The sequence below is a fragment of the Zalophus californianus genome, chromosome 1, assembly GCF_009762305.2.
Source record: "Zalophus californianus isolate mZalCal1 chromosome 1, mZalCal1.pri.v2, whole genome shotgun sequence".
NCBI classification, from domain to species: Eukaryota; Metazoa; Chordata; class Mammalia; order Carnivora; family Otariidae; genus Zalophus; species Zalophus californianus.
This window is the reverse complement of record NC_045595.1, coordinates 119,476,857-119,498,556: the sequence shown is the minus strand read 5'-3', so window position 1 is coordinate 119,498,556 and position 21,700 is coordinate 119,476,857.

The window sequence follows — 21,700 nt, the reverse complement described above, 5'->3', positions numbered from 1 at the left end:
GGGGAGGGCCACTGAAAATCCAAATTTAAGTCTTCCTTTCTTGCTGAAAACTTATATGACTCAACATTTAGAAGTTTTGCCTATTTTACTTCCTATTTCAGGTAGGAAATCAGTGGTAAATGCTGTGAAGATTTGGGTAAAGTAAGAAAAAGTAGGAAAAAGAAATGTTTGACTTTTTTTTTCAAACATAAAGGATCCAAAGCATATTCTGAGTTAGAAAAACAATCCCATCAAATATTAACAAAATTTGTATCTATCTAACTAGGTATAATAATATTTAGATCTAGATACGCATATGTGTGTATCTATGTATATATATGCATGCATGTGTATATATCCATCTTTACCTACCTAAAAGAGATTATTTTATAGCAGTCAGAAGGAAAATCCAAAGAGATTAAAACAATTATACATAAGATAATATATATGAAAGGAAGAATACACAAAATAATGATGATGGAAAAGTTTAGAGTAAAATACATTTTCTTGAATGAAGGCAAAAAAAAAAGAATCTATTAGGATCAAAGGTCACTCTGCATCCTTTGAAAATTGTATACATAGTTATTTCTGATAAATATTCTGTTAAGTTTTCTGATTTTCAAGGAAGAAAGATAATTCTTCAGGCATTCAAGCATGAGAAATTAAGTGTCTATAATGTGTGTGTGTGTGTGTGTGTTTGTGTGCATATATGGGTTCATGAAAATGTACGTGTGTAGTGGCCAGTGAAATGCACCAGTTAGAACTAGCTAGTGCTGTCTTTGAATGCCCACACAGCAGAGCATCTGACCAGAGGATAGAAGTGTGAGAGTGGTTTCATGGAACTGAATTTACTGGTTATATCATATATCACACCATCAAGGAACAGCTGGCCTTATAGAAGACTGGAATAGTTTTCAAAAGACACCAGCTTGGAATCAACATCCCAAAAGGATGGACGCTACTCTTCCAGATGCAGTGTGTGTGTGTCTATATATACATATTTATAAAATCAGAAGGCTTTGATGTGATATTCTATCCCAATTTGAAGATATGCGTGGGTCCAGGAGCCAAAGGGCAAAATGAGGAATAGGCTCAATTTTTATCACTCCCATAACCCATCAGGCACTGTGTGCCTCCCATTCTTTCTTTCTTTCTTTTTATTTTTTTTTTAAGATTTATTTGCGAGAGAGAGAGAGCGTGAGAACACGCCCACATGTGTGTCCCACACGGGGGTGGGGGGGCAGAGGTAGAGGGAGAGAGGGTCTTTTTTTTCTTTTAGATTTTATTTATTTGACAGAGAGAGAGAGATAGTGAGAGCAGGAACACAAGCAGGGGGAGTGGGAGAAGGAGAAGCAGGCTTCCCACTGAGCAGGGAGCCCAAGGTGGGGCTCCATCCCAGGACCCTGGGATCATGACCTGAGCCAAGGGCAGATACTTACTGACTCAGCCACCCAGGCACCCAGGGAGAGAGGGTCTTAAGCAGACTCTGCACTGAGCTCAGAGCCTGACCTGGGGCTTAATCTCACGACCCTGAGATCACACCTGAGCCAAAATCCACACTCGGGTGCTTAACCGAGTGCGTCACACAGGTGCCCCTGTGTGCCTCTCATTCTTAACTTTGAGGCATTATAGGCTTAGGTTTTGGTTTGCTTATGTAAGCTAGTAAGGCTTTAAAACCACCTCATTCTAATGGCCTCCTTGTTTAATTAACAGGAGGAAGATGATTAGTGCCATTGTAGCCCAGAGATCAACTACATTAGTGGGAATATAGAATGTATTACTAACCTCTTTTTCTAAGATTTCTCTCAGCAAGAGAAGCCCACTACCGGAGCTGCTTCTCAACATGGGGCAGAGAAGTAGGGTGGATTATGATTGTGTCTCAGATCTTATCCTGCAGGGACCATAACTGATAGCCTCAGGTGCTATAGAATCCATTAGCACGTTAGCTCTGAAGCTCTGCTTTTCACAACTGCTTCAAATAAACAAAACAAAACAAAAAATTGTGGTGTGGATAGAAGGCAGGCCATTCCTGTGAGTGTGGAGTTCCTCTAAATGATGACATAGGTTTGAGAAAATCCCATCAGTGTGAGAGCTGCCCAAACTTTCTTTGAACTGCTCTCTAGTGTGAAATTCTCCTTTCCCTCTCTTCTTTACAGAATTCAGTCCTGATTACCCCTCATTTTCTGGCTTTCTCCTTGTTTTTCCTCAAAATAAATCTCTCAATATATTTTTTTTCTCTCAGTACATCTCTTGCATTCCTAACAATATCTGGGTGTTTGCTTCTCAGAGACCATGATCAATGGTCATGTAACTTTCAAATAGAATGAGAAAATTAAGCTAAAAATTTGACAGTGCATATACAACGAATATAAATATAGAACTAAGCTTCTAAAAACTCTGATCTATAGTTATAATACTATATATATTGCAACTTACTGTACAAGTAATATAAGTAATAAAACTAATAAGGAAAGGAGAACTCATGTTTTCATAGAGGTAAATATTTCATGGAGCTAAATGTATAAAATTATTAAAGACATTTTCAAAGGAGTGTATTAGAGACTAGCTCTCAAAATACTGGCTGATTAAATAGAGACCATAAATCATTAATATGTTTAGTAATAGATGATAATCATCATCATGACCATAGTTCTTGGAATATATGCCTAATAATTAATATTTTTGATACTTTAGAACAAATACAGCTAGATTTCTGAAATGAATACTTATATTAGAATAATAACTCATAAAATAACATCTATAATTTCTTAAGATTCAGTCAATGGCAAAGATACATTTTAGAATTCTTATAACCATTATCTGGGCTGGTCAAAGCTTGTCCATTGTGTATCAACTTTATCAACTTGATGATATACTCAGAGAAATCTAGACTCAGTCTTTTTGATGATTGTATAGAGGAAGGACACTGATTTGACATAAACTTATGGCCAGGACATGTCGCTTTTCTTTTTTTTTTTTTTTTTAAGCAGTTCTTTTTTTTTTTTTTTAAGATTTTATTTATTTATTCATGAGAGACAGAGAGAGAGAGAGGCAGAGGCAGAGGGAGAAGCAGGTTCCCTGCCGAGCAGGGAGCCCGATGCGGGACTCGATCCCAGGACCCTGGGATCATGACCTGAGCCGAAGGCAGACGCTTAACCGACTGAGCCACCCAGGCGTCCCTGACATGTCGCTTTTCTACAACAGGGCATGTAGTCCCTTTTTTAAAACAGAAACAATAAGATAAAAGTTTGCTATAAAATGATAGTCTTATTATTTTAGATATTTTTACCTTCAATTTATTCAATAACAAATATTCAATATATGTAATTACAGTTTATGCTCTATTTCAAGCATCTGTGAAGCTCAGAAACTAAAAAGATATGCAACGATCCACTTCACTTGTTAAGGCAGGCACCAAAATCAAATGAAACTTTGATATTATGAATTTAAATTTGCACATTTTTAACTGAAAAAATTGATGCCAATAAAGTAATTGAAAAAATTGAGGAAAAAATCCCATTAATGCTTTAATTACCCAATTTATTTATGGATTTTCAAATTTACTACTCATTTTTTTTACTTTTATTTAACATCTCTAACACAATTACCAAATTTTACTTTGAGTGTATGTATCTTGTGTGTATGTGATGTTTGGTTTATGTATATATTTATATTTTTAATTATTTTATGGGACATGTTTCATCCTGGAAAACCTGATGTCAAGATTTTTAGTTGATACATTGAGATGCATGATTGCATTAGACACATTTCAACACTTTTCTATTTAAATGTCATATTCTTGTTTTTGGAAATAATCAATTATGATGACTTGTTTATTTGTGCTGATTTTTGATATAAAAATGAAATAAGGTAATTTTTAAATAGTCAGAAGAGTTGTACTTTCATTGATTAAAATGATACCAGGATGTGATATAATAAAAATAAATGTTTAGCTATGTAATTTAGCTATAAGATTATATGACCATAAGGCCATAAAATTATGTAAACTAGGACCCATCTGATATTAGAGCTTAGACAGATATTTTAAATTCCAATTCCTTGGAAGTCATTTTCTCAAATGATTATTATCAGCGCTGTACTAATCACAACTCCCTCCATTATGAATGTAAAAGGTTAATTTTCACATTTGTTATTTTGGAAAGAAGCCTTTCATTCATGGCCCAATTAAAAATCCAAAAATTATAAATAAAAATCTATCCTTCTATAAACTCGGTATAAATTTTTTGAGCAGTGTCTATAAAAAAGACAATTTTTTTCACATTTATGCATGATAGAGAATGGATTTATATTTTTTTAGATTCAGGGAAACTGATGTAGACTCAATTCTTTGTTGTTACAACAAAAAGCAGAATTGTGATTAGATTGCAATTCAATCTTATTTATCCTTTCAATTAATAAGCAAACATGAATATATGCCCAAACAAAACGTGTGCCTTAAAACATGTTATTGGTGTTAATATAGTAAAGTCTAAGGAAAGGAACCACTTTATCTTGAGATGAAGAGAGAAAAAACAGCTCTCTAAATATATCTTAATGATACCAAGACATAAGCTTTACAGCCTAATCTTTATTCTAAGTCTGTTGTTACAGGATTCAAAGAGTGAAATTACCAGAGGTTTTTTCCATCATTTTGTTGAGCAATAATGTGTATATGATACATATATATTATAACATTTATGATAAATTAATGAAGTTGGTAGATCCTAACTGACCTTTCTGTTTGTAGACTAAAGGTTAATTTAAAATATCAGAATAGAAGTTGAATCTAGTAAAGGCATTAGTTTTCTTCTTCAGTTCCCACTGATGGATCAGACACTCTTGTGGAAAGCCAGAAAGTTGTTAAAACTGATTCAGTCATGTTAGATGACAGGCATTGCACAGAAAACAATGAGGATGGAAAACCAGACATGATTCTTTATTCTGCAGTGGTGGGAACCAGGAGCTCATCCAATGTTCATTACACGGATGAAAGTTTTGTTTCCCAAAGTTGTAATTTATTACCACATTTCTCAGTTTTATAGGGAGACAAATATAGATGAGTGTGTTAAAGATTCAGGAAGTACAGGATGTACATTTCTATACTATATAGATATGTGATATCAGGAAGTTCACTGCTAAAGGGATGTGCTAAGAGTCTGGAATCTGGGCAAGAAGTGAGTAGGAAAAGAATAAAGGAACTCTATGACTGAAAATAGCTGTCAGATTTTATTACTTTAAGTTCTAAAGCAGAGTTATCTTAGACATATTCCAGGATAACATTTTTTTTAACTGATGAGTAAACCAAGGAATAAGAATGTTTATATACTTCTTAGGATTTTCCCAGTTTATAAAACTAGTACAGATAAAACACACAAAAAAATAAGTTGAGAGAGATTGACTTGATTATGATATTCCATAAGATAGAGGGACCAAGGGAAACCTCTTTGCATTTACATGCTTTGACATTTGCACTAAGACCTAAACAATTAGTAGTTATCCATGAGAGTCTTGTATACTGGTTTCTAAGATAATGCTCTTTTCAATTTACTATAATTCTGTGGGTCCATTCCCTTAAAACTTAGCATATATTGGTTATGTAAACATAGCATATCTATAGTATGGAATAATAGTCAGTCATAGAAAGGAACAAACTCTTGATATACCCAGCCTCCCAGATGAATCTTCAGAGAATTATGTGAGTAAACAAAACAAATCTCAAAAGGATCACATAAGTCTATGTATACAACATTCTTGAAATGACAAAACTATAGAGATGAAGAAAGTAGTGGATTCCAGAGGTTAAGGAGGGGCTGCATGGAGAAGGGAAGGGGATGGCATTAAAAGGGATAGCATGAGGGATTCCAGTGGTGATGGATATGTTCTGTATCTTGACTGTATCAGTGTCAGTATCCAAGTTGTGATATTATACTATAGATTTGCAAGATGTTATCATTGGGGGAAAGTTGGTTAAGGTCTATGGGACCCCTTTGTATTGTTCCTTACAACTGCATGTGAATCTACAAAATATCTCAAAATATCTATTTCAAAATAAAAACTTTAATTACAAAAAAAGCAAGGCCAAAATTAGCATATATTTACATATGTGTAGATTTATTTATTAATTATAATCCACATTTGATGATACCACAAAAATAGAATTCTAAGAATAATTTAAAAATATATTATTTTTAAAACAACTTGCAGATATGAGAGTTTTAAGTACCATTTACTGGTATTTCAAGGCACAGTGTTAAGTTTATTGTTCATTGTTAACAGCAGTCGCTATAAATCCATTAAGCTAGTTTACACAGGCATTTCTAGTATCATGATGAACTTATCACATCTAAATACATTATTACTTTTTTAGCCTCATTGTGTGCGGGAAGAACTTGTACTAGAATTGTGCCTGGTGTCAGACCACCCTTTTTTGTTGTCGTTTAAGTCTCTTATGTTTGTATTTTCAGAGATATATTTAATCTATGGTTTCTCTGAAGGAATCTTTTCTTACCCACTTGCCTATTTTGTGAGGGTGAGTTTAGTTAAAAGTTAACAGTATATTGGCTAAATCCACTTAATCAGGCATAAATAACTCCCAATAAATGACAAGTGAAAGAATTGAAACAGGGAGGGTGCCCCCAGCAAGCCCTCCCTCCCCTAAAGCTTCTACCTTTCCTTCTTGATACTTCATATGACCCACATGATATGTGATATCTGAGACATACTAAGATAAGGACACAGGAATACCTGTTTACTAAATGTCAGTAAAGGCTTTCTTTTTTTTAAACTTTTAGATAAAAAAAATACAAACATAAATTCTGTTCGTGTATTTATTTACCTCAATGTATTGTTTGGGACACTCCCTGAAGAGTGCTCTCAGTGGAAAGCTCCGGTCTTCTCATATCTGGGCTAGAAGGAGGAGCTCAGGCACCTCAGGGACTAATAGGTGTTTTACTTAAGAAAATGTCTTGTCCCAAAGTAGTTATATTTTGAAATATACATACTACAAATGCTCTGACAGCCTCTTAGTAAACAAAAATATGGATAAAAATGATTAAGGAACTGCTGAGAAAAAAAAGATAATTGAAGTATCAGGTAAATGTAGCATTAATTCTGATAAATATTAGTTACGCTTTAGCTTTTATCTACTTAATATAGTGGTTAATTAGTATGATACATTTGGCAATTTCTTGTTCTAGAAATAGAACTTTTTAAAAGATTTTATTTATTTATTTGAGAGGAGAGAGAGAGAGAGCCAGCACAAGTGGGGCAGGGTGGGGGGGAAGAGCAGAGGGAAAGGGAGAAGCAAGATCCTTGCTGAGCAGGGAGTCAGACATGGGGCTCAATCCCAGGACCCTGGGATCATGACCTGAGCCCACTGCAGATGCTTAACCGACTGAGCCCCCCAGGTACCCCTCTACAAGTAGACTTTCAAACGCTAAAATTACAATATAGAAAATATTTCATATTAACTGTATTAGGGTTATCCAGAGAAATGAATAGGATATATGTATAGATACACACACACACACACACACACACACACACACACACACACACGAAAGGAAATTTATTTTAACAGATTGCCTCATGCAAATATGCAGGCTGCCAAGGCCCTGGGTCTTCAGGAAGTTAGTAAACTGGAGACCCAGGAGAGCCCACGGTGCAGTTCCAGTCCAAATCCAAAGCCCGAGAATCAGGAGAGCTGATGGTATGGTTGTGTTCTGAAGACTGGCAGACTCAAGATCCAGGAAGAGCAGATGTTTCCGTCTGAAGGCAGTCAGGCAGGAAGAACTCTCCATTACTCTAAGGAATGTCAGCCTTTTTATTCTATTCAGTCCTTCAGCAGATTGGATGAAGCCACCCACATTAGGGAGAGCTATCTCCTTTACTCAGTCTGTCCATTTAAATGTTAATCTCACCTGAAAACATCCTCACAGAAACACTCAGAATAGTATTTGACTTTATATCATGGCATCCTGCTGCCCAGTCAAGTTGACACATCATATTACACTTGCAGTAAACAAGGACTAATTTTTAAAAACCCATTAGAGATTTAAAGATCATAGTCATCCACATTTCTGTCAAACATTCCCTTAAGAGAAACATCTTTCCTTAGGTGATATTGCCATTTACGACAGCAACATTTCATTAAATCTATATAGCTGCTGTCTTTCATCTGTAGTACCTGTCTTTGTAATTGACAACAGAACAAGGAGAAAGCAAACCTCTTGATCAGGGTGTTTGTTCTGTGTTATCAGCATTAATGTAACATCAAGGAATCATTCAGAATTTTGAAAGCCATTAACAAAGAATCAGGTTTTAATTATCAGCTACTAATTCCTGAGTAAATACACTGTGCCCTATAGCTGTTCCCCCTGTCTTAATTCTCCAAAATGCTTGAATGGATACCATTTTTCCTAATTTAGTGTTAAATCCTATTGTGTCTTTGGATTTTGTTTTGATTTTGTTTTATGGGAGCTGTGGTGGGGTGGAGGCTGCCAAAACCCAGTCAGGGAAGAGTTTGCTTGCTGTGAAAAAAATACGCATCACAAAATATACAGTACAATGGTCGATAAATCATAGTGTGAAATATATTCTCATATTAATAAAATAAATAGAAATAAGACCAAAATAAGTAAAATACAAGGAAATATGAAATAGAAATAAGAAAATACAGACATGCAAAATATATGACCGTATAAGAAATTCAAGTGTATACAATACATACTTTTTCAGAAATTTGTACCTAGTACTTATATAATATAAATAATGTGTTGGTCTCAGAATTGAGTAATTACCAAGTTTTGTAACCATTGTTTTGCTGATTCAATGAAAATTATTAATTTTTACCCCTTCTTTCTCACCTGCATAACCCATCATTCTTGCTTATTTTGATCACACTGCAAGTCAAAGTTGTAATTCATGCTGATTAATACAAAGCTCTATATTTTCATTCTGGGACTCTGGGTTGTATGCATATTCTCCTTGCATTGCATGGAGACCTCCAGACATTTCACTGATGACATATATTTTCAACTTCCTATCTATGAAAAATCAGGTCAATTCAGAAAGACCAGTTTGCTATTCCTATCCAGCTTAGTTTTATATGAATAAATTAACATTTTTAAAAACTTACTTATTTACTACTGGTGTTTTCCTTAAAAATGAATTAGAATTTCATCAAAATTTGAATTTTGATTCAAAATTTTATCAAAATTTGATAAAAGATAAATAGAAGTCTATTAATTAAATTAAAAATTGGTTATTTATCTGTCCCAGCAATACTTTTCCCACATATCGAAGAAAAAGATGGTTGATTGATTTTTTTCTTTTTTTCAATCCATCACTAATTTAAATAAGTCCTATGTTGCCTTGCATGATGATGGGCACAGAGAATATGACAAAGTCCCTATATTTGAGTTAATTAGTATTTTTAGATGGTCACTACTTTGAATTAATTAATATTTTAGATGGTGACACATTTATAAAGACAGCACTTCTATAGATCTCAATTTCAGTTTTATAGTTATATATTCATTTACATATATATTTATATCTATTCATACATATGTATATATTCATCTGTTTCATTAGGAAATAAAGAGTTTGGAGTTAATCAGGTTACTGAAACTAACCCTTTTTGAAGGTTAAAATCATTTTAAATATTTAAATAATCTAATTTAATTATTTTCATTGCAACTTGGGCTTAAACAGTGGTCAATTAAAAGGCCAAATATTGGAATGGGATGAGCTTTAAGTATAATCGGAGGAGATAAGTTATGTTCTTCTAACAGGATTTTCTTACCTCTTGAAAGATCTCTTCCCTTCTCCACACATGGGAATGGAACATTTCTTTACTTGAGCCAGAGTTCTGATGAGATAATATTGCATTAGCCATAAAGTGCAAACATTCTTGGGGAAAATAAAATATTGACTGGTATTCACAATGTCTTGGTCCATTTGGGCTGTTCTAACAAAAGTACCACAAGCAGGATGGCTTGTAAACAACAAACATTCATTTCTTACAGTTCTAGAGGCTGGGAAGTCTCAGATCATGGCGCAAGGAGCTTCATAATCTGGTGAGAGCCCACTTCCTCATTGGCAGCAATCTCCCTGTAACTTCCATGGCACAAGGGATGAGGGAGCTCTCTGGGATCTCTTTTATGAGGGCATTACTCCCATTCCTGAGGGCTCTGATCTCATGACCTAAAACCTCCCAAAGACCGCACCTCAAAGTACCATCACATTGTGGATTAAATTTTCAACATATGAATTTTGAGAGGGACACATTCAACCTAGAGCACAAGTTATGTATAAATAATTATACACATCTATATTTGTGATTCAGGGATATTGATGCCATGAAGGGAATTGAACTGGAGCTATGGGAAATGAAAGGGACAGAGAGTCAGGATCATTTTAGGCTAACCATACTCATTCATTGAGATATTTAAACAATCAGTCAACTCAATATAAAGAGAAAAATCAGATGCCTCTGTGCGGGTGTGAGAAAGGGAAAGTTACCAACTTAAAAATTGTCTGCTGATTCTTTTGGTATCATATAGGAATAGTCCACTCTTGGATTTTTTTTTCCCTCTTTGTCTCACAGATTTCTGTAGTCATTGCTTGAGAGGTAAAGCTCTTTTATTTGTAATAATTGGCAAGATCAGTGTAATATTTATTTTTGTTTTAAGCATTGAATTTTATGTAATTGACAGATTTTGTGGATAACACTGGCTTCTATTCTCCAGAGCTCTCTGTATGTTTCTGTATATTTATGTGTAATACATCTGTTGCAGTGTGCAGTTCCTCTAGGAGTCATTTTCTGGTTTCTGTTCAGCAAAAGGGTGAAAGAAAAACAACTTAGAAGACAAAAATGAACTTGCTGCCAGGCTGTGGCTCTGAATGAGACTTGGAGGCTCTTTCACGTCTTTGAAGCAGCATGTGTTAAACTCGTTGTGAATCAGATTTTTATATTCGGAATCAGAATCCTCTCAGCTGAAACAGCTGAAGTCAAAGCCTTGAGGGTACAGTGCAAGATACCTGTTTTGCTTTGAAAAACTGAACACTTCCATTGGAAATGCTTTTGCCCAAAATAATTGGCTCAGTTTCAATTGAATGCCGAGGTGTAGATGCCCAGGAAACCAGCATTCTTTTTTAGAAACAAAGACAATAAAAAATGTGATGTGACCTTTCTTCCTTTCTACAAAATGCCTTCAAGAGCATATCTACCTGTCAGTTTGCCTACCCACCTTCCTATGCCACCAAGCCCAACTGCTTAATAACTGAAAAGGTGCAAAACAAGGCTCCATATATAACCATTTTATTAGATGTAACAATCCTTCTTGAAATAGAGCACTGGGTTGAACTCTGATGCTTTGCCTGAGAGCAATGAATGAGATGGTTTGTATTGAGGGGTCAGTAGCTTCTCTTGTGTTTTGAAGGAAATTCTATCACATTCAGAAGTTTCAGTGGTGAAACTGACATAACAGTGTCCTAAGTATGGTTATGTCATGGTTCAAACATCTTCCTCTTAGGTCTTTTTCAATGGAATTTTTTCAAGTATATAATGGGATTTTGCATGTGGATTATGGAAAGACATCCATATAAGAATCATTTTTAAAAATAGCTTATTACCATGCTTTCATACTACCCTAAATTTCACAAGTGATTTTCGTTTGGAATTTATGTTTGACAAATAAATCTCTCTGATTTAGAGAAACAGACTCTTGCCTACAAATTTAAAAATATAACTTGATCTTGAAGTGAATTTTTATTCCAGATGAAAGTTATACTTAACCCTAATACAGGTATACATGTTAAATACTATTGTTCAATAATAATAAAATATATAAGTATAAAATAAAGAGCTGGATAAATACACACAGAAATCTTGATCTTCTCATCCATTAGTTGCAAACAAATTAAATAATAATAATTTAAACTTGTGTCTTTATGACATTTTATTTTTTAAATGATTTAACCTTTTATATTTTATTTATTTATCCAAACAGTTTAGGGAAAGAAGAAGACATTGCCTTAATACCTGTTTTAGGGATGCAGCAACTGAAGCTCAGGGAACTTATCTAACCTGTATAGAGGTTACAATTAGTACATAATAGACTGAGTACCTTGGTCCATTGTTTTCTCTGTTCACAAAATTGAATGGACTACCTTGAAATGGAATGATCTCCCCTTGCTAAAAGTGTTTAAGGAAGGAACACTAGAGTTTTAATAGATATTTTCATATTGGTTCCTTCTAACTGTAAAAATTTATCATTGTACATAACAAAAAACAAAACCCTAAGTTTTAGTAGATGCCTACTGTAATGGACTGAATATTTGTGTCCCCAACATATTCATATATTGAAGTCCTAATCCCTTGTGTGATTACCTTTGGAAGGTAATTTGGTTGAGATGAGGTCATGAGGGTGGAGAGTGCCTTTGTAAAAAGAGGAAGAGAGAACAGAGCTCTCTCTCTCTCTTCTCTGCATGCGAGGACACAGTGAAAGGGTGGCCATCTGCAAGCCAGGAATAGATCTCTCACCAGGAACCAAATATTCTGGCACTTTGATCTTGGGCTACTTAGTCTCCAGAACTGTGAGAGATAAATGTCTATTGTTTAAACCATCGAGCGTCTGGTATTTTGTTGTAGTAGACCTAGGAGACTAGCAGACACCTACCAAAAAACAAAACGTATTTTAAAAAATGAGCCAAATTAGCAAGTGGCTTAATTTGAACATAACTAAAAAAGTTTCATGGAGACTTTTAAGAGAATTTATTAAAATGCCCATAAAACTTGGGATTATTAAGGCAAAGTTTTGGGGGAGCAACTCTAAAATAAAACTATATCTAAAGTCACAATATTACTAACATTTACATTGATCAAAGTAAATAAATAGAATTATGTTGATACATTTGTTACCTCTTATCAGATTACTGCTAAAAAGGTTTGCCTGGGTAGTGCAGTTTCTTAAGTTTCTGAGTCTTGATTTCTGCTCAGGTCATGATCTCAGGGTCAGGGTCCTGAGATCAAGCCCCACGTCTGACTCCTCACTGGGCATGGAGCCTGCTTAAGATTCTCTCTTTGCCTCTCCTTCTGCCCCCCCCTTCCCATCTTCCTCCCTTGCACGTGCTCTGTCTCACCAAAAACAAAACAAAACAAACAAAAAACACAAAAAACCCTCAATGTGTATATATCCGTACATCTAAATGTATAGCTTATACTTTTTTAAACAAATATTTTTCTATATATATGTAAGGGATCCCTCTATATAAAAATAATCATATCTTACTTTTCCCATCTCGTGAGATGTATATTTACTAAGTAAATAATAATCATCCTATGGCAAATTTACACAAAAGTTAAAATAGTCTAGTTTTAGAATCAATCCCTAGTAGTTCCTATATTACATATATGCTTTATTTCAATAATAAAACAATCATATTAGAAGAAAATTTGTCTAAAAATTACTAAGGCAATAAGCCTGTGAAGAACAATATATTTATTTCATAAGAAAAATATTTTAATAAACCTATTTTCCTTTATACGTTAACATTTACAGTAAGTAGAAGACTTAAGTGTGAAAATGATAATGGGCCAACTGTGAAGTGTTAAAATTTGTGACTTAATTAACTTTTAAATGTGTAATAGTCTCATTAGATGATATTTTAGCAAAAATCAATTAATGGGATTTTTAAACAGAAAAAAATGAAATGAAGTCTATCATATATTAAAACATACAAATTCTATGTTCACTCAGATATAAATTTATAGAAGTTTTCAGAAAAACCTTACTTCATCTCATAGAAATACTAATTCATCTTTAAAACAGTTTAAAAATTATGTCACTGAGTCTTTGTTTTTGTTTATATTTCTCTTGTAGAATTCTAGGCATTGTTACAGACTGTCATTTCTTTAGGAATAGGTTTAAGGCAATGACCACCAACGTTGCTCTCCATATCTTGGGATTTATGTCATCCATTTATTTCAAGATTACCTCTGTTGGCTATGTTGAAAGATTCCTCTTATTTTACTACCTAGTAATGACAGGATTACAGCCAAACCATGACAGGAAGGATAAATTATATGGAGCATAATAAAAATGACTCGGGGAGTGACCACTAAAAAACAACAAACAAAGCAAAAATGATACACACAAACAAAAAAACCCACCACAAAACAACAAAACAACTCATATAAATATATTAATTTCTACTTCTTTTGTTTAGTAATTATCATCATTTAGAATCCTTTAAGTAATATATCAATTATTTCCATTAATATTGAAAGTGAAGTCAAAATAAACTTTAGAAATAAAACAACGTAGTGCCTCTATTAGATATTTATATCTTTGAAAAGGACTAATTAAACTGTTGATTTAGATTAGGATAATCTAAAATTTAAGAGTTAATGTAAACCTTGTGCTGTGTCACTTTCTTAGAAACTTGTCAGAATTCATGGAAGAGGGCAAGTTTGGTGAAGGATTGTAAAGGGAATGAAAGAAATGTGAAACAATAAAGATCAAACTGAATACTTGAACACAAGCAAATTTTAATCCAATAAAAATTAAAATAATGACTATTGGTAACCTAATATTAAAAAATTCTTATTTAAAATATCTTCCCAAGTTATACTTTATCACATCAACCAGTTTATTTAAATCAAATGATTTACTATAATCTGAGATTATGTTATTTTTGTTTTTTAAAGTTATTTTGTTACTATTTATCTTTACATAGGAAATAAATTGTATCATACAGATGTCTTTCTCTTTTACACAGTTTTGAATTCCTAGCACCTAGTCCAGGGCCAGGCAAATAACAGGTGGTCAGAATTTTTAACTTAATAGTCAATGATTCAGCTGATTATCTGAAAGTCCCTGAACATACTCTAGCTGAAAAGTGTTGGAAGGTAGTTTGACCCTGTGTTTAGTGTAAGATGGGAAGTTTACCAGAACTTCAATTTTCTTCTTTCAATAAAATCTGAACTGGAAATTAAATATGCATATGACTTTGTTGATATTGATTTATGTATTCTTTGTGCATATCCTTCATTGCCTTTTCATATTCAAGCAGCTAGTAATCCTTGTGCTTCTTGCTTTGAGGTGGTTTGTGGCAGTGTTTTCTGGCCTTTTATTTCTAAAATCAAAATCCAAATGAGGAGGGACAAGTCTTGAAGAAAAAGGAGGAGGAAGAGAGAATATTAAACATATAATAGAATGGTGGATGTTATGATTTTCATAGCCCTCCTATAGGAATGAGGGATTTGTTACCCAGCCTCTACTATAAGTGCCTTCAGGAATTGCTTCAAGTGAAGAGAGCCACCTGGCCCAAGGCTACCACTCTTCCATCTTGAGAACTCCTCATAGCATTTTGTAGGGTTTCCACTGAGACTGCTTGATTTGTCTATTTGGCCATTCATTCTTTCTTCCCTTTCCTTCAAGAGGAATTAAGCCGGGAATGTTCTATAATAGACCTCCTATATGATAATGTGCCTTTTAGATTCTATTTCCTGGAGAATCCAATCTGGAAATGGTTCAGAACTGTTACCAAAAAGAAGACACTTACACAGGATTTGGGAGCTAAATTATTCACCTCCCAGCTGGAAATAAAGACCCCCCCCATCACAGCAGTGTGTGAAGAACAGAGAGATCTTGGCCCAAAATAGTAGTGCAAGTTTCACCTGTGACAAATCGAGGTGATTTAATTGTCAGGAATGCACAAATTGTGAAATGTTTAAGTCCGTGGGGAATTGTGAGAGGAAATAATAACATTAAGTACAGTGGAACTGCTAACGTGACTGCTTTGAGAAAAGAGAGCAAAAGACTGAGAGTGATTTTTGGCAATTGATGCTAACTGTGTAAAAGCCAGAGGTCTCCTCCATATTATACAAAAAGTTCTCATCTCCTACTGTGGGAGGATGGAGAAAACTGAGAACCAGATCCCAATACTTAATTGTAAGAATGTCTGAGATCAAAAGAAATTTACATGATTTAATAACCAGACAGGAACTCTGGGAGATGATGCAGAAAAAGTGGTAGGAACATCTGCTAGAAACATGGAAAAGTTAGAACCCACGCTAATCATGGTAGAAAAAAAGTGGTTGCCACAGATGTGCCAGTTTCCAGAATTTATAATATATAGGTTATATGGAAACACTAAATTAAGGTTATAGACGGAATTCAAGTTGCTAATCAGCTGACCTTAAAATTAGAGAGGTTATTCTAGATTTTCCTGGTAGGCCCAATGTAATCACAAGACATCTTAAAAGTGGAGAAGGACATTGGAAGAGAGAACCAGACAGATGGCAGCATGAGAAGAACTTGTGTTATTTTAAGTAACCAAGTTTGTGTCAGTTTGCTGAAACAGTAATAAGAAACACACATGGAGGTAGAAATGCCAATGTTGTTATGGCAGATGATGGAGGAAGGAACTGAAAGGCTGAGAGCAGTGATTTGTTCATGTGGATACACTCTGTAAAACAAACAAACATGAAAACATGCTCCATAAAGGGTTTATAGGATACATTGTTTCCCAAACTTAAAAGAAATCTGTTGATGAGGTGCTAGGAATCTCATTAAGAAGTTCACTGGTTAAATATGAGTGAGGGACAACTAGGTATTCACATGCAAGAGAATGAAATTGGACCGTTTACCTTACCCCATATACAAAATTAACTTAAAATGAGTCAGAGACCCTAAATACAGGAGCCAAAACTATAAAACTCTTAAAAGAAGAGGTTAAAAAAATCATAACCTTCTTAAACTTTTTTGTATTAATATGTATTGTTTAAATCTTTACAATGACATGTGTTGTTTTTACAAAAATAAAACCTTTTCTTTTAAAACTTAAAAAAAAGGGCGCCTGGGTGGCTCAGTTGGTTAAGCACCTGCCTTTGGCTCAGGTCATGATCCTGGAGTCACTGGATCGAGTCCCGCATCGGGCTCCCTGCTCGGCAGGGAGTCTGCTTCTCCCTCTGACCCTCCCCCCTCTCATGTGCTCTCTCTCTCATTCTCTCTCTCTCAAATAAATAAATAAAATCTTTAAAAACAAAAACAAAAATAAAGACTTAAAAAAAAAAAAAGAAGTTCACTGGTTGTTCTATTTGGGGCTTGCTTGATGTAACAACAACAACAACAAAAAGCTAAGAAAGAACTGGGCTCCCAAAGAGCAAAGGTTCGGTGTCATCACTTGAAACACACAAACAAGCAAACAAAAAAATGAACAACAAAAAGTTATATGGTAGCATTTAACTATCAGAAGGTCAGAAGTCAGGCCAACTTAATTATTATAAAGAGCAGAGAAGTCACAGTAGCAGCCATGGGAGCCCAGTTTGCAGAGAGTTATGAAATGTGTTAATAGAACAGAGTCTTCCTGAGGGCAAGATAGATGAGCAGCTGACAAGGTTACTACTCAAACTTCACATTCAAAAGAAATCAAGAAATAAAGAAAGAGTGGGGAGAAGGGAGGGAGGGAGAGAGAGAGAAAGAAGGGAGAAAAGAAGGGAGAGAGGAGAAATGGGTGGGAGGAAGGAAGGAAGGAAGGAAAGAAAGAAAGGAAAGGAAAGGAAAGGAAAGGGAAAGGAGAGGAGAGGAGAGGAGAGGAGAGGAGAGGAGAGGAGAGGAAAAGAAAGAAAGGAAGAAAGAAAGAAAGAAAGAAAGAAAGAAAGAAAGAAAGAAAGAAAGAAAGAAAGAAAGAAAGAAAGAAAGAAAGAAAGAAAGAAAGAAAGAGAAAGAAAGAAAGAAAGAAAGAAAGAAAGAAAGAAAGAAAGAAAGAAAGAAAGAAAGAAAGAAAGAAAGAAAGAAAGAAAGAAAGAAAGAAAAGGAAAGGAAAGGAAAGGAAAGGAAAGGAAAGGAAAGGAAAGGAAAAAGGAAAGGAAAGGGAAAGGAAAAAAAGGGGTCATGTAGGCTCAGAAGCAATCGGGTAGTCCATCATAAGATGAAATGATATATCCTGAATATCACCTGAGCAGTACCAGAGGACATAAGAATGTTGCATGTGGGGCACCTAGGTAGCTCAGTTGGTTAAGTGTCCAGTTCTTGATTTCAGCTCAGGTCATGATCTTAGGTCACAAGATTGAGCCCCATGTGGGGCTCCACACTCAGCACAGAGTCTGCTTGAAATTCTCTCTCTCCTCTCCCTCTGCCCCTCCCTGTGTGCACTCTAAATACAGACATACATACATTAAAAAAAGAATGCTGCATGTGTTGGTGGCTCTGAACTTTCATGTCAGCCACCACTGTTGCACCAGCACCTCATAAATTAATGGCTAAGAGGGCTCGCATTTACACCTGGTGAAGGTTCCCTAATGATCTGCTAGTGTAGGAAGAAGAATTCAGAGCTTGGTTCATGAATGGGTTGGTTTGGTGTATGGAATGGCCTCAACATACTGTGAGAAGAGATCTTCCCAATGGAGGGAAACTTGAGTATTGACTGGTTATCCACTTTGAATGGAAAGAAGACCCATTATAGAATACACACTGACTCATAGGCAGTGGAGAATGTCTTGGACAGCTAGCCAAGCCCTGAAGGAGAGCTTGCAAGATGGAGGACAAGATCTGCAGTAGAAGAATGCAGATAGACAAATATTTATTGTTCTGACTAGCTCAGAATTTAAGAGGGATTGATAGCAGAAGAGACTATAATTAAATTTTTATGAGTTAAAATTGAGTAAAATTATTAAAAGGAAGATGAATTGTAATTTGGGAGAAGAGTAGTTGTTTAGGGGAATGGAGACATAGACGATGGTAACCTTCGCAACTGTTTTTATCTGCTGTATTATTAGATCTGGATTATGCCTAGCGTATAATCAGCACTTAGTAGGTACTTGTTGAAATATTTCTTGAGTAGTATGAATGTACAAAACATACCACCAAGGAGAAGTGTCTAGATTTAAAGTGTCTAGATTTAGATTTATGTAAAAATATGAAAAAAAATGTGTGGCACATGTTCAATTGGTGATTAGAATGATGGCCACCTAGGAGCTTATACTTGAGTAAACTTGGTGGTGTTAAAGTTACTTAATATATTCAAGATTTAATTTCCCTTATAAAACATGGTCAGTGGTAGTATTCACCTCATAGATTTTTTGATATAATTAAATGTGTGATTGCATCTAAATGCATCTAAGCTTGCTGGCAGTCATTTTGTAAATGCTCAAGAAAATTTAGCCATTTAATGCATTTATTAATGAAATTTTTACAAGTAATTGCAATCTCTACAGAAGAAAAGATCAGTGTCAGTGTTTATTTTCTATATTTGCCAATACATAGCAGTGTGTTTTCTCTCAGCAGGAACAGATATATCAAATGACGGTCTCTATTTAAAGATTAGGTGAAAATTGGAAGGGTAAAGAGCTAGTTCTACAAAGTTATTTGATTGTTTTTTTCACTTTTAAATATGCTTATTGCTTATTGCCTCAGGCATACTTTAGCATTTAAATCTGTTCATTATATTTATACACTGACTCAACAGCTAAAAGACAGATGACAAAGATTTAAACAAAATGAGAAACCAAACACTTCTTGCTTGTGCTGATGTATGCTTTTCCTTATCTAAATGCCTAAACATGTTGGCTGGAGTGAGGCTGGAAAGATCTTCATTAATACTTACATCTGTTGTTGCAGATGTAGATAAAATATGTATTTTTTTTATCATTTTAGAAAAGTAATGATAAATGACATACTTGAAAGACCTTGAGTTTGAAAGACTTTTCTACAATTTCTACATTTTTATCTTCACTGTTAAAACATATATATATATATATATACACACATATATACATATACATACATATACATGAAACATGTTTTTAGGCAGATTTGTAGTTAAAATGATAAGAAGTCAGCTCCTTCCAGTGTCATGTAATTGCTAGCCACACTCAGAGGCCAGGATTTTGATGATGATTCCTTAGCCTGACTTTACCTAAAATGAGAATGTTTTTATTTTACTCTTAAATTAGTATAAATTATTCATTTTAGGAAAAGTTATTTAGAATGTTTGACAGTTAAGTGGGGTTGAAAATTAGATTTGAAAAGATAGTGACCATTGTGTGGTTGTCTCATATGTCAAATGTCTTTGTTCTGGAAGATAAAACACGAAGGGAAACTTCAGTTTCTGTCTGACCTTGAAAAATCCCCGGGTAAAAGTCAAACATCTGGAAATTCATAGGTAAGAAGCCTGAGATGGGGGTTCAGAGTAGAGCTGTGCACAGGGGTATAACAGGACTCTTTGGAGAGGAATCCTTGGTCCAAGTGACACATTTTCTTCTCTCTGAGTAGGTCCAGGTTTAGGAATGCCCTTGGAAGTCAAGTCAGGGCAGCAGAGAAGCAAAGCTTGATGCTGGAGGAGATGGTGACCATATCTAAAACATATCAGAAAAGGTTCTCCAAGAAACAGAATTTTACCAGTGGAATCAACATTTTCTACCCAAAACCATCCTACGTTAGTTAGTTGCCTAGGTCGGTGAATCTTGCTTTAAAAATAGGCATCTGTGGAGGAAAGCAACATAAAGTATATTTAATAACACAGATAGTATACAGCTCAAAGTGAATAATCTTAAGATCGTTAATATGTGAATTATATATTTATTTTATCCCTAGTGTGTACTGGATAGCCTGGTAACCACTGGAGACCTGGTGGTGAGCAAGAGATACTGCCCTTTCCTCAGGCAGCTTATATTCTAGTGAAGGACAAAATTAAACATATGAACAAAACAGTTTTAGAATGCTCTAAGTTCTGTGAATAGAGTAAATAGTGTTAATAGTGATCCTTGAAAATAAACCAGCCGAGGGACAGCACTGAAGGGAGAACATTCAAGGAAGACAAAATGAACAAGTCTCAGGTATTGAAGTGCTTAGTTATGGGGATTCCCGGCAAAGTCAGTGTGGCTGGAGTATAGCGATACTTAGATACCATTGTTAACTACAACTGGAGGGATTAGTAGGGATGAACCAGAAGAAGGAGGATCTTAAAAGCCCCGGTAATAGGTTTAGATTTAATTTGAAGAGTAATGGAGAAACCTCGGAATGTTTCCCTTCCTTCCTTCCTTCCTTCCTTCCTTCTTTCCTTCCTTCCTTCTTTCCTTCCTTCCTTTTTTTCTTCTTCCTTCCTTCCTTCCTTCCTTCCTCTTTCCTTCCTTCCTTTCTTCTTCCTTCCTTCTTTTTTTTGTGGGGGAGAACTTGTCCTAATTTGTATTTTTTAAAAATCTTAAACTCCTGTGTGAAGAATGGATTTTAGGGAATGGTGAATTAAAGTTGAACCAGTGAGACCAATTAGGAGGCTATTGTGGAAATCTTTATGACATCTAGCTAAGGGAAGGGCCATGGAAGTAGAGAGAAGTGAAGGGAATTTGAGATATGTTTTGGAGGAAGAACTGGTATACTTGTTGATGAATTACATATAGGTTCCAGAAAATTGAGAATTGAGGATGATTCCTAGATTTTTTACTTAAAAAGGGAAAGTTTTTTTTTTAAAGGGAAAGTTTGCCTTGGAAATTAAGATGTCTGCTTTGTAAATTTGTAGCTTAAAATTATTAGACAACCCAAGTAGAATTGTTACATATATCAATATAAAGAATCATTTAGTTACTGATGGTGTTTTAGTGCTATATTATTCTTCCTTAGTTTCTAAGTAAAATTCAATTTGAAAATTATATTCTATCATTCCTTAAGGGGAAATAAAGGCAATCAGAAGCAAGGTTTTTCCATATTTAGACCTG